The 13650-nt window shown below is 36.1% G+C and overlaps 2 protein-coding genes across 2 annotated transcripts in view; one reads left to right on the forward strand and one right to left on the reverse strand.

Moving 5' to 3' along the window:
- The window catches only part of B9D1 (B9 domain containing 1), a 96146-nt gene that overhangs the window by 81225 nt on the left and 1271 nt on the right, over positions 1–13650 (forward strand). The window lies entirely within an intron of this gene.
- Positions 1–13650, reverse strand: part of EPN2 (epsin 2) — a 62600-nt gene that overhangs the window by 12585 nt on the left and 36365 nt on the right. The gene's annotated exons all lie outside the window — the stretch shown is intronic.

Here is a 13650-nt window from a genome sequence, read left to right on the forward strand (position 1 = left end):
GTTATGGCATCAAAGATTCCATCTCTGAAAATGCCAAATGCAACAGAGTATTTCTCTTCAATTTATGCCAAATGCAACCTGGTATATACTCTTCAATTTTTGTCAGTTGGTTTCTTAATAATCAGTGTGGATACCAGGAGACTGAAAACCAGCTGCAACAAGACTGGGACAAGGGATAAATGTGTGCTCGTGGTGCGGAGGAAAGGAAGGAAGAAACAAAGTCTCACTATAGTTAGGAGGGTTTCAAAGGACACATTTTAATTTCTGATTTTGAACACTTTTGCCACACTTGCATCAAGCTATCAGTAAAAGAAAATAACATCACATAGGAACTAGAAATAGACTAATAAATAGTGCCTGAACTTAAAGAGCCAAAAATGTATTTTCAGTTATTTCCTTCATCAAAAACATATACTTAAAAAAGTTTTAATACCAAGCAATCTTAAATTTAGAGTTCCCTTTGCTCAAGTAAAATCCAATTTGTTCTTATAAGCATAAAAAAATAAGTTCTATTTTTCCTTCTTTACTGCTCTATTACAGCTTTTGAAACTCTTCTAAATTCTTTTAAATCTTTCCATTTGTTCTTTTAAGGCCCTCCCTTCAGAAATATTACTGCCTTTCAAGGTCAAGTATTCTTTCCAATTCCCTCTACTACATTTAAGGACAAAACCCAAAATATCCAGAGTTTTAGAATCTGTACATTAAAATCACAATTCCATATTGTAAAGGCTTTTTGAAACTATCTTTTTTTAAAATTTAGAATATTTTTCCATGGTTACATGATTCATGTTCCACAACCCCCCTCACTTTTTCCTCCCCCCTCCTGAATCTGACAAGCGGTTCCGCTGGATAATACATGTATCATTATTCAAAATCTATTTCCGTGCTATTCATATTTGCAGTAGAGTGATCCTTTTAACATCAAAATCCCAACCATATCCCAGGCTCACTACGTGATCAACCACATATTTTTCTAATGCATTTCCATTTCCACAGTTCTTTCTCATAAATTCCTGGGTCATTGCATTGCTGCTAGTAGAAAAGTTTATTACACTCAATCGTGCCACAATGTGTCAGTCTCTGTGTACTAAACCTATTTACATCTTAATGCTCTATATGTACATTTAAGTAAATCCCATTCCAATAAAGAGTATATATAACTATATATAGATATAACAGAGCTTGGGTTTTAATTTCAGCTGACAATGATTTGCTTTGTGACCTAGGGAAAATAATTCCATTAAACTTCCTTAGCTACAAAATTCCTTAGCTGTTGGTGATATGTCAACATCTAAGATGCCTACTTTCCAGTTCTAAAATGCTATACTAAAAATTACATGTTTGGTTTCTACTCTAAATCTTTGTTATTTTCCTTTTTGAAGTTTGGAGTCATAAAGCCCAGACTTAAATATTTTCTCAGATTCTTTTTAGTAGAATGCTTTCCTAAATAAAAAAAAATAAATAGCATTACTCTTTAAAAAGCAAATTTCCCTATATCAGCCTCAGAATTTCTCTCCAGAGAATCATAAAATCTCAAGAGTTGGAAAGGACTCATTTTTTTGCTTAGTGTAGGAATTCTTAAACAAGCGTGGGCTAAACCACAAACTTAAATTTTTTTAGACTGGACACCTATGATTTCATTGGAATGGCTAACTCCTGATGAGGAACCAATTATTAATGAAGATCTGCACTTATTCTACAATTTCTAATCTTACAGACTGGGGGCACCGAGAGTTGATATGCTTAGATTTTTATGGCCAGTTTGAGACTTTAACAGCCCTATCTGGCCCTGGAGCAAGTCTCTATCCACTGTATAACACTGTCACATTCCAACTACTACAAGAAATCTAAAGAACTGAATATTCCAGTGCCAAAACCTCAATTCTTATATTATATAAAATTACATAAGTAGGAACTCTTGAATTTCATAGTTTTACTGCATAGAGATCTGCCTTCCAAGTGCTAACCACTGAGGTATAATTTCAATATTCAAGACTTACCTTACAACATACTACTACTGGTCATTCCAGTTTTTTGAATCCCCTCCTTCCTGCATTTCTAGCACTTATGTCCACAATATGGTGCGCTGGAAAGAACACTGGACATGGAGTAAGGAAGAATTGGTTCAAATGTTTTTTTTCTCTTATCTATATTGTATTTTTATTTATTTTGTTTAAAATTTCCCAGTTACATTTGATGTGGTTTGGCAGCACTCAGGCTGTTAGACACTTCTGGGCTGGAATTATACATTTTAGGTAGATTTGAAATTGGTTTTAAGACTAGCTCCAAAGAGTAGTCAATTAATGGGGCTGATGCCAATTCAGGGGGCCCTATCCTACTCCTACGTTAGTATGGCTCTAAAGTAAAAGGACCGGGGTTCAAATTTTACCTCCAACAAAGACTAATTGTGACTTTCCTGGGCCCCAGTTTCCTCATCTTTAACATGAGGAGTTGAAGTAGATGATCTCTAACGTCCCTTTCAGCTCTAGATCTGTGATTTTTTCACAATAAGAGCTAACAATAACAGAGCGACATCCTGAATTAATTCAACTGGCATCCACATGCTAAAAATCCTAGAAAGAGGACTCTAGAAAGCTAAGTGGATTTATGGGAAGATACAAGACTCAACAAGATTATAGGGAGTAGATGGATTACACCCTGAATAGGAGGTAGTACCACATAGGTAAGATCATGGATCCATCTAAGCATGAATTATCTAATCAATAGGCGTTAGGGAACCACTGAAAGTTTTGTCAGCAAAGAAATGACTAAATTAAAATTATGCTTACGGAGGATTTATCTCCCAGTACATTCAGATGGATTAAGAACAAATGTACATTAGGAAAAATTTAAAGCTGTACTTGAAGATTTACTTGGCAATGGATTAAGAAAAAATGGACTTTGGGTAGAGGGCTTCTACAACAGTGATGGATAATGAAGGCCTGAACTAGTTTGCTACTGTGTAGTTGTCAGAAATGGGATGAAATGAGAAAGAGCACTGGGAGGAAAAAAAAATTTTTTTAATTTAAAATTTTTACTTAAAAAAAAAAAAGTAACATTTGGACTTTAAGACAGATCTGGGTTCATTTTCCCAGGCCTGTTACTGATTCAGCAAACCACTTCCCTTTTCCTAAGCCTGTTTCCTTACTTTTATTTCTAAACCTTTACCTTCTCTCTAAAAATCAATACTGAATTTTGGTTCCAAGACAGAAATGTTAAAGGTTGGCAACTGGGGTTAAGTGACTTTCCCAGGGACACACAGCTAGCATTTCCTTACTTTTTTTTTTTTTTTTTTAAATCCTTACCTTCCGTCTTGGAGTCAATACTGTGTATTGGCTCCAAGGCAGAAGAGTGGTAAGGGTAGGCAATGGGGGTCAAGTGACTTGCCCAGGGTCACACAGCTGGGAAGTTTCTGAGGTCAGATTTGAACCTAGGACCTCCCATCTCTAGGGCTGGCTCTCAATCCACTGAGCTACCCAGCTGCCCCCTATTTCCTTACTTTTAAAAAGAGTGGTTGGCTTAGATCAGGATTTCTTCCTCTTTCTGGGTTATGTAATAATTCTTTATTAGCATCTATGAGGCAGCTAGGTGGTGGTACTGAAAAAGAGTACTCCATTGGAATCATTAAGACTTGCTCAAATTCTGTCTCAGACACTTAACCATCTTCTTTCCAGTCTGTCTTATACCTTGCTCCCCAATATGTACTTTTTAGTCTAGTGACACTGGCTGTTCCCTAAATAAGACATTCTATCTCTCAGCTCCAAGTATTTTCTCTGGCTATCTCCTATCCTCCACTCCAACTACTGACCTCCCTGACTTCCTTTAAGTCTCAACTAAAGTCCTATCTTCTATAGAAGCCTTCTCTGGCCCTTCTTAATTATAGTGTCTTCTCCCTGTTTATTATTTCCTATTTATCCTGTATGCAACTTGCTCTGTACATATCTGTTCTCTTGGTTTCTCCCCAATTAGATTGTGAGGGCCCTAAGAACAGACATTGTCTTTTGCCTCTTTTTATATCTCTAGGGCTTAACACTGTGCCTGGCACCAAAGTGAGTACTTACGGCTTACTGACTAAGGTTTTATGCCCCTGAACAAATCACTGAACCTTTCTCAATATATTTCATCATTTGTAAAATGGAGATATAATAATAATACTCCATGGGGATCAAATGAAATAAAATATGTAAATGTTCTCAAAAATTTAAGTGAACCTTAAAGCTAGCATATAAATGTTAGCTATTATGTACAAAAACCCAGTCTTACCTAAACTATTCCTTTTAATTTTCTGTAATTAGGGTTGCTGGGCAAAACATAAATAACCAAACTCATGAAAATTTAGTAACTGTTTACTAGAAGCAATAAAAACTAAGTAAAAAAGTTCTGTTTCCCTGATTCCCATTCATTTATATGCTTTTGTATTCTATCCTTAGAAGTTAATAAATGATTTTCATTCATTCATTTTGGCCTGATCTTGGTTGGCTCTACATCTCTCCTATAAGCTTTGAGACATTCTTCCCTACCCCCATCCATTCACTTCAGGCTCACAGCTGAGTTTCAGGTGATTAAAGTAAGTGGAAATCTGGGTGCTTGAAAAGTATGAAATAACTATTTCCTCACTCAGTCCATAAATTCCAAAGGCTAGGAAAGCAAAAAATATTAGTGAGGAAATAAGCAAAGTTAGAAATAGCAAATTATTTTTCTATCATCCTATTTGGTGCACCCAGTATGGTGCAGTGGATAGAGTTGGTCTAGAAATCAGGAAGACCCTGGACTTAAGTCCTGTCTGACACATACTATAGGTATGCTACCACGAAACAAATCACTCAATTTCTCAGAGTCCCAGACAATTCTCTTAGGACTCTAAAAGTTACAGATGATTTCTAATCTGCATTACTGGACCAAAAAACAAAATAATCAGCAGTCATTTATTATTCATAAGGGATGTTTTTCTCTATTGCCTCTCTTCTTGCCCCATCAATTATTCTCATAGTTATATCTATGAAGACATTAAAGGAGATGAGAAAGAGAGAATGTTTAAAGCAGGGGAAACTCATAGGAAACAGTAAATCAAAGGAATGGGAAATCAATGCAAGAGGTTGCCAACGAGTAAATAGGACCACCTGCTGCATGCTAGGCTGAAAATAGCCCTCTGTATTCTCTTCTTAAAGCCGGATGGTCAAGCAAGGGGGAGGGCGATGAGAAATGGGAAGAAGTTCATGTGTTTTCCTCAACAGGAAGGAAGACCGGAACTAACCAAAGACCTTTTGAATCACTATGTTGTTAGCTCACTTAACAGCTGGGGGCTCTACATTTCCAGAATAGAAAAGGAAATGCCACAGTGACCTGGCCGATTCATACTTCCCTTATTCAAACCCTTAAAATTTCCTTCAACTTTATTTGAGCTGAGTTATCTTCAATGATGTAATACAAAAAAATGCTAATGACATTCCTTGTCACAAATGGTAGCTTTCAAAACATCTTTGTTCTTTCATGAATAGAGTGAAAAGACAGAACAGTACAACCAAAATCATTTAGGAAGAGACCCATTAATCTTTATACTTTATTGTATCCCAGAGGAATGACGGGTACTAAAAAAGCTCAATGGTGGATTTGTCATTATTTAGACTCAGAAACCCAACATCACAACCTCTTAGGCCACCTAACATAACTGATGAGATGGAACAAAAAATTATTGTGTGTTATAATGATGTTAGGAGCCATCATAAGAACTGCCATTGATGATTTTTATTTAAAACTTTGTTGTAATTTTCCACAATTGGAAAAAAAAACTTCTGAAAATGCCACAATTTTAGATAGGCCTAGCAAATGAATAAGAATTTGGAAGCAAACTGGCACACTGGACCAGAACTCAAGAAAACAGGGTTCCAATACTGGTACTGGTATGTTATGTGACCATAGGAAAGTAATCACTTCTCTTGGATCTTAAGATTCCCAAGCTGTAATAATAAAGATAATGCCCAAAGAGGTAAGTCACAGTTTAAGGACATTAATAAGCTGGAAAGATTGTAGAAGAAGACAATGGCTTTGAGTCCATGCCATAAAAGGATGCCAATACTATAGTCTTAGTGTATTTGAAATTACATGGAAGGGGTATCAAACTTATTCTCTTTGGTACAAGAGGGCACATTTAGGAGTATTGGGTAGAAGTTGCAATGAGACAAATTTAAGCTTGATGTCAGGAAAAATGTCCCAATAAGAAAAGTAGAATAGACAACTTCAGGAGATTGTTCCTCTCTTCCTCAAAGGAAGTTAAGGATGAATGACTGTTTTATGGTCATGCTATTTTGAAAGATTCCTTTTAGATACGAGTTGGACTAAGTGGCCACTGAGATCCCATCCAACTAAAATCTGTAATTCTGTATATTTACTTTTTTATTTTTAGATGCCCCGCCCCCAAGAATTTAAGCTCTTTTTATAAGAGGCATTGCTTTAGTTTTTATCTATCCCAATAACCGAGTAGAAAATAGAATATTTCTTTTCCAGCATGTCAGCTGTAAATACTAATGACTTAGTGTACCTTTAATTAAAAATATCTGTTTTTCTCTGCTGGGACCCCTGGTGAAATTAGGTACCTAGTTTGAATCTTGGAGGGAAGGGGCACCTTCTCCCCAGCTAGTAAAATCTGATTGTTTAAAAAATGTTCTTATCTGGATCTGGGTCATACCAGATCTCCCAAACTGGGGTAATAGTGAGGAGCTTGAAGGAGCTTGGTACTTCATGATTCATGCTAGTGGGGAAGAGAAAAGACTTCTAGGGAATTGGCAGTTAGTTCATATTCAAACTCTATGTCTTGGCAGGAAATGGTTGGGGGAGATTGCTGATTTTATTCTCTCTGGGTGACTCACCTTCGCTAGCAGGGATTTTTGAACTTTCCCCAGAGTTCTTCGTTTAGTGGAATAAGGAAGCAATTGGGGTTATTACAAGAGACACATACACATGGCATTCCACTAATAATAACTTATAGTTATATAGTGCTTTAAGGTTTGAAAATGCTTTCCTCAAAACAGCTATGTGAGGTAAAACAAATATTTCCCTTGTAAAGAGGAAAAAGAAGGTCCTGAAAATTTTAAAACCTTGTTCATGTATATATCTGGGAGGGGATTTTAACCCAGGTTCTATGATTTGCAATCCAAACCTCTAATCTCTATACCATATGAACTCTCTCTAGAGACCTTCCTCCGGACACCTTCTTCACATAGACTATTGCCACAGGCCATCTCTCTAGAACAAGGGTTGGCAACCTTTTTGGCCGTGAGAGCCATAAATGCCACATTTTTAAAAATGTAATTTCGTGAGAGCCATACAGTGCTCACAGTGCGCGCTCCTGTAACAGCACCTGAAAAAAAATTGACTCTATGGCTCCTGCAGAAAGAGTCATATCTGGCCCTCAAAAGAGCCAGATATGGCTTGAGAGCCATACATTACCGACCCCTGCTCTAGAATACCAACTTGTTCAATTCATTTTTTCTGTAATTTTGAATGTCTATTTTGTTATTTTTTTTCTTCCTAGTGAATCTACTATTTTGGATAATGTCTGTCCTTGTTTTAAATTATCTACTTTCTTGTTACAGTCTTGTTATAGATTTCTTCCTTGAAAGATCTAATTGCTGTCATTTCTTTTATCACTTCTCATTTCTTTTACTGCTATTCTGAACCATTCTGGAAAATTCTTGGATATATAGCAAGAAAATGAAAACTAAAGGAATTCCCATCAATTAGGGAATGGCTAAAATATTAAGGTATATATAAATGTAACGGAATACTATTGTGATATAAGACATTATGATGGGGAAGGGGTGGGGTGGGATGGAATGTACCTAGGTGGCTCAATGAATAGAGAGCCAGTCTGAAGATGGGGAAGGTCCTTGATTCAAATCTGGCCTCAGATACTTCCTAGCTGTGTGACCCTGGGCAAGTCACTTAACCTCTATTGCCTATCCCTTACCACTCTTCTGCCTTGGAACCACAACTTAGTGTCAATTCTAAGACAGAAGATAAGGGTTTAAAAAAAAAAGATAGAAATGGTTTCAAAGAAACTTAGGAGTATGTATGAATTGATATAGAATCAAGTGAACAGAACTAGGAGAACAATTTCTACAAAAATAGCAATGCTATAAAGACAAACAACTTTGAAAGGACAAAAAAAAAAAAACTTTAAAGAGACAAAAGCAATTCTACTATTCCAGAAGACTAATAATGAAGAATACTACTCATCTCCTAACAAAAAAGTGATGGATTCAAGATAAAGAATGAGATTTTATTTTGGACATGGCTAATGTAAGCACTTGTTTTCTGCTTGACTATATATATAATTACAAAGGTGTTTTTTTTTCTCAATGGAAATCAATTTTATTTTGTTTTATTTTATTTTATTTTTTTTAAACCCTTACCTTCCGTCTTGGAGTCAATACTGTGTATTGGCTCCAAGGCAGAAGAGTGGTAAGGGTAGGCAATGGGGGTCAAGTGACTTGCCCAGGGTCACCCAGCTGGGAAGTGTCTGAGGCCATCAATTTTATTTTTATTTAAAAATTGCATTGAAAAATAAAGTTTAAAAAAATCTGCTCTGTTAGGCCCCTGAGATAATAAATCACTGGTGCTTCCTGAAGCTACAAATGGAAATTTAATGAAATCACAGAATTTTGGTGGTTGAAAGCAATAATTTAATTCCTGCCTTTTGTAGGATTTCCTTCCTCAGTAGAAATACTTGGTGGGGGGGGGGGGGCGCATCCAATTTCTGCTAGAACATTTCTACTAACAGGAAAAGGAGCTAACTATTTTGCAAAGCAGTCCATTGTATGACTGAATAGTTCTGTTAACAAGTTCTTATGACATTTTCATTTCTTTTGAGAACATGAGGAAACTGAGGTTTAGAGATATTGACTAATTTCCCATATGACTAGTAAAAGATGTTTCTGGGACTAGAACTCAGGTCTTGTGCAATGTTCTTTGCATCATTCACCAAATTGCATGAATTTTATTAGTCATTGCATATTGCTGGTTTATAATGAATTTAACCACCCAGATCTTTTTTACATTAACTGTCACCTGGAGGTTCTCTCAATTTATACCTGTGCTACCATTTTTCCTTCTCCCAACTTTAATGTATTAATGTTTAACTTCACATTAATACCTGTAAAATTATTTTGTTAGTTTGAACTTTTTAGTCCTGGCCTGTCAAGATATTCTTTTTTAAATATATGTATTTTATCTGTCAAGATATTTTTGACTTTTACTTCTGTCACTCAGTTACATATAAATAGTCACATCACCTATTCCTTCCAGGTTTATGTTACCTGCAAATGTGACATTTAGCTTTCTTTATTCAAGTTGTTGACAAAAATATTCAACACTCTAGGATCAAGGACAAAATCTTGTGTTGTATCACTAGAGACTTTTGTATTATCTCTAGGATCAAATATAAAATCTTATGTATGGCTTTTAAAGTCCTTTAATAACCTTACCCCTTCTAAATTTTCCAGTCATCTTATACTCTATTCTCCCTTCCCTCCACATATTTTTGGCATCTAATGACAATGGCATTGCACAAGATGTCCATCTACCAGTTCTGGGTATTTTCAGTGGTTGCCATGCCTGGAACTCTCCTTGTGCTTCCCAAACTTCCTTCAAGTGTCACTAAGTACCACCTTCTGCAAGAAGCCTTTTCTGGTTCTTCTGAATCTTTGTACCTTCCCTTTGGGATTGTTTCCAAATTATTTTGTATGTATCTCGTTTGTACATAGTTGTGTGCTTGTCTTCTTTCTCATTAAAATGTAAGCTCTTGAGGGCAGAGACTTTTTTTTGTCTTCCTTCATGTTGTTGTTATATAGGCTTATGGGACATAAATCACTTTAATCGGGTCCTGATTCAAGGACTTGTTATAGGTTTATTTTTCCTTAGAATTTTTACATGTAAGATTTTGACATTTTATATTTCATCCAGAAGTTACTTTTTCTCTCTCTCTTTTTAATTTTTTGATTTCCTTTTAACTGTTGATTCACATACCTCATAACTCAGCCATGTATCCCTGAGTGATTCATGTGTTTGTCAACACCCTCCTCAGGGAGGATTGTATTTATAGTTTATAGTATTTATAGTTTTATAAAAAAATTTTTCTTGTTTGTGTGTAAATGGAATTAACTCACCTTTAATCATTCTTTAGACTTTAGCCACCAGGAATATGTCACCCCACCCACCCAATTTAGAATTAAGTGGAGAAGGGGGAGGTCTATGACCCACATGTGCTAATAAGTGACAAATCAAAAACAAGTGACTGCCCCCTAGGTGGTCCAAAACATGGTTGAGACTGTCATTTGTCCATACAGAACTGGAGGGTGAACACAGGAAGTGATGAAACAAACTATCTTTTAAATATGATGGTAGGGGGCAGCTGGGTAGCACAGTGGATTGAGAGCCAGCCCTAGAGATGGGAGGTTGTAGGTTCAAATCTGGCCTCAGATACTTCCCAGCTGTGTGACCCTGGGCAAGTCACTTGACCCCTATTGCCTACCCTTACCACTCTTCTGCCTTGGAGCCAATACACAGTATTGGCTCCAAGACAGAAGGTAAGGGTTTTAAAAAAAATATGATGGTAACTTCCTGTCAGGGGAGTTTGCCTTTTGAACCTGGCCTTGAAGGAGCTCGGGTGAGACCTCAGAATGCTTCCTTTTGAATTGTCACATGGGTAAGTTAGGCTGATTCCTTTTTTTTTTCTTTTCCTTGGCATTTCTGAAGGCTCTAGCCTCAAAAGAGGTCTCTCTTCTTAGAGGAGGCCTCGTGGCTAGAAGCCTTATTTAATTAACCTCTGTGCCCCCTTTGTTGGGTCCCCTTAAGCCTTGCCTGGTTTGGGCCTCTGGACCAGGCCAGAGTTACTCTCTCTCTCTCTCTCTCTCTCTCTCTCTCTCTCTCTTCTCATTTTCCCTACCTTCCCTATTCCTATTTGTAAATAAACCACGACAAAAGTCATCCTGACTTGGGTCTTTTATTTTGGAATTGGGTAAATTAATACCTTGGCGACCCCACATTTAAATATTAATATCCAGTCCAACCATAACCCATTTCCCCTTTTTACATTTGAAAGTAATTTTAGGATAAGAAACTTGCTACCTCCCAGAATCCAGAGAATGAACTGTTTGGAGAAAGTGCCATGAAGATGCCTGCAGAAACCTCACACTGCATCAAAAGATCCAGAATGAACTTTGGGATGTAGTGAAATTGAACTGGGGATAGGGGGTTTGAATGCATTTATTTTAAATGTAAGCTCTTATGCCAAAGGAAACTGCCCCCTAATTGGTTTTTTATCAATGTGCCTAGCAATCACTGGTTTTGTTATCTCTCTTTCATTTCCCTTTTATCCCCAAATTATTGTAATTTCCCCTTAGCAAGTGCAATATATATTTTTTTAATTTTAAACCCTTAACTTCTGTGTATTGACTTATAGGTGGAAGATTGGTAAGGGTAGGCAATGGGGGTCAAGTGACTTGCCCAGGGTCACACAGCTGGGAAGTGTCTGAGGCCGGATTTGAACCTAGGACCTCCCGTCTCTAGGCCTGGCTCTCAATCCACTGAGCTACCCAGCTGCCCCCTTAGCAAGTGCAATATTGTATGTACCTCTAGTTGAAGATTCTTAGAGTTATAAGCTGGTTATGTTTAAATGTTCCATTGGGGAGACTAGTCTCCCAAAGGATCATGGGGGGATTGCATAATTAATTTCTGTACCCTAAAAACTACTATTCCCAGCACCCCACTCTCCTCCTGTCATTATGTGTTGATATAGGCAGGATATAATTCTGTGTATTTCCATCTCTCTCTCTCTCTTCTTCCTGTAATGGCAGTGATGGCCATCAGTCTTTTTATTTCTAGTGATTATAATAAACTTTATAAAATATAATACTTGAAGTATTGGATATTAATTTAAATCTTACACAGCCCAGTGTCTAATCCATAGTAAGCATTAATATAAATGCTTGTTGACATTGATCATTAATCAGCTAAATGAACCATGTTCATAGTTGTCTTCATTGTGTCCACAAGGACATCATGAGAAATTTTGTCATGCATTTTATTGAAATTAAAATATAATTTATCCAGAAATAGAGTCCTAGGCCTAAGATCAGGAAGATGAATTCAAACTTGGCCTTATTTACTTACTAGCTCTATGACCCAGAGCAATTCAATTAAGTCTGTTTGTCTCTGTTTTCTCAACTGTAAAATGAAATAGCACCTACCTTTTAATGTTATAAAGATAAATAAGATATTTGCCAAAAGTGCTTAGATCAGTGTCTGGCACATAGGTAGGTACACTATAAATGTTATCCCTTATTCTGTCTATAAAATTCTTCTAAATAATGCTTACTGACTTGACTAGTTCAGTAACTATCAAAAGAGAAAATGAGGTTATGTTATTATATCTTGTTCTTAGTGTTCCCGATGCTGGAATTTAGTGATTCCCACCTTCTTTTTCCCCCTCAGTGCTTACAATCTATTTAGTATTCTCTTAAAAAAATTTAAGATTGATCTTGATGCACTTTCAATTAAAAAAAAAAACAACAAAAAACCTCCACTTTTCATGTTTAAGATAGAGTAATAGCATTCATCTTGGGAGGTCACTTGTCCCAGAAAAGATACTACTTCTATTTAAGAGTGGCTCACAAATAAACATAGCTAATAACTTTATAATACTGCCATACATACCTAACAAAATACAGTAAAACTAACCATATCATAGTATGTATATATCAAAGCTAATTATTCTTGCAAAGTTTCTACTTAAATATGATGGTTTTTCAAAAAATTACAAGTCTAAATTTAGTTCTGAATTCAAGAGGAAACTTTCAAGAAGGGTAATGAGAGGTTCAACTATACTCTACTCTCATAGGATTAAATATAAGGCATCCTGAAGAGGAGGAATATGATAAGAAAGAAACTTAATTCATTGGTCTCATCTGAAATAGGAAAGTCAGGCAATATCATTTTATAGTGAATGAGAAGCATGTGGTTGTCCCAAGAGTCTTATGATAATGACCATCAAAGGCAAAATGGATAAAAAGAAATTGTTATGAACTGTATTGCTTGTAAAGGAAATACCAGAAAACTGTTTTACCACTATGAAGTTCAAATATAATAGATATTTCATGTAAAATAGTAAAAGCCAACTGTAAAAAACTATTTCCAAAACAGGCCTTAATTATAATTTTTTAAACAAATTAAACTGATTGACTATTGCTTTTAATGGTAAGGAATAATTAGAGCTAACATGACCCTATAACATTAAGTATATGATTTTCAGCAAATTATAGCAATGATTCAGATGCCTAGTACCACTATAATCTCATATAGATTGCTGGTTGAAATATCTGATGAGACAGATGAGATAGGAGAGAAACTTGGGAAAAAAATTATAGACTAAGCCATTACTTCCTTCCCCTTGTAGTAAATAACAAAAAGAAAACTATTCAAAGTGTAAAGATATAAGTGCTAAAAAACATAGTCAACACAATTAGTTCTTCTTTACTTCACAGTAACTGATTAGGTCATTTCTAAAATATTAATCATGAACCACTAAGCCAGTTAAGAAATCACTTAAAGGGGCAGCTAGGTGACTCAAAGGATAGGTAGCCAGGCCGGGGGGGT

The sequence above is a fragment of the Gracilinanus agilis genome, chromosome 1 (assembly GCF_016433145.1).
Source record: "Gracilinanus agilis isolate LMUSP501 chromosome 1, AgileGrace, whole genome shotgun sequence".
NCBI classification, from domain to species: domain Eukaryota; kingdom Metazoa; phylum Chordata; class Mammalia; order Didelphimorphia; family Didelphidae; genus Gracilinanus; species Gracilinanus agilis.